Here is a 778-nt window from a genome sequence, read left to right on the forward strand (position 1 = left end):
ACAAACACACACACACACATATACACACAAACACACACACAAACACACACACACACACACACACATACACACACACAAACGAACACACACAAACATACACACACAAACACACACACACACACACACACACACACACACACACACACACACACACACAGACTTGACACACCTGTAGTCAGTGATCCTCAGTCCTGCCCAGAATAATGACTCTACTATGTATTGCTACACACACACAAACACACACACACACACACATATATACACACAAACACACACACACATATACACACACAAACACACACAAACACACACACACAAACACACAAACACACATATACACACACAAACACACACACACAAACACACACAAACGAACACACACAAACACACACACAAACACACACACACACAAACACACACACACACACACACACACACACACATACACACACAAACAAACACACACACACGCAAACACACACACATACATACACACACACACAAACACACACACACACAAACATACACACATACACACACACACACAAACTCACACACATACATACACACACACACACAAACTGCATTTTTAACTACTAACCCACAAAGAGTCCATTGAGTAACAGTGTGTGTGTGTGTGTGTGTGTGTGTTTTCCTTCTTAGAAGGACATAGAGGAAAATGTCCCCATAAAGCCATAAAGATAGGAATGTGCGGCGTGTTTGTCCTCGTGTCCTTTGATTCCATTCCTTTAATTGAAAAGCTGCAGTGTCAATCATC

The sequence above is a fragment of the Tachysurus vachellii genome, chromosome 9 (assembly GCF_030014155.1).
Source record: "Tachysurus vachellii isolate PV-2020 chromosome 9, HZAU_Pvac_v1, whole genome shotgun sequence".
NCBI classification, from domain to species: domain Eukaryota; kingdom Metazoa; phylum Chordata; class Actinopteri; order Siluriformes; family Bagridae; genus Tachysurus; species Tachysurus vachellii.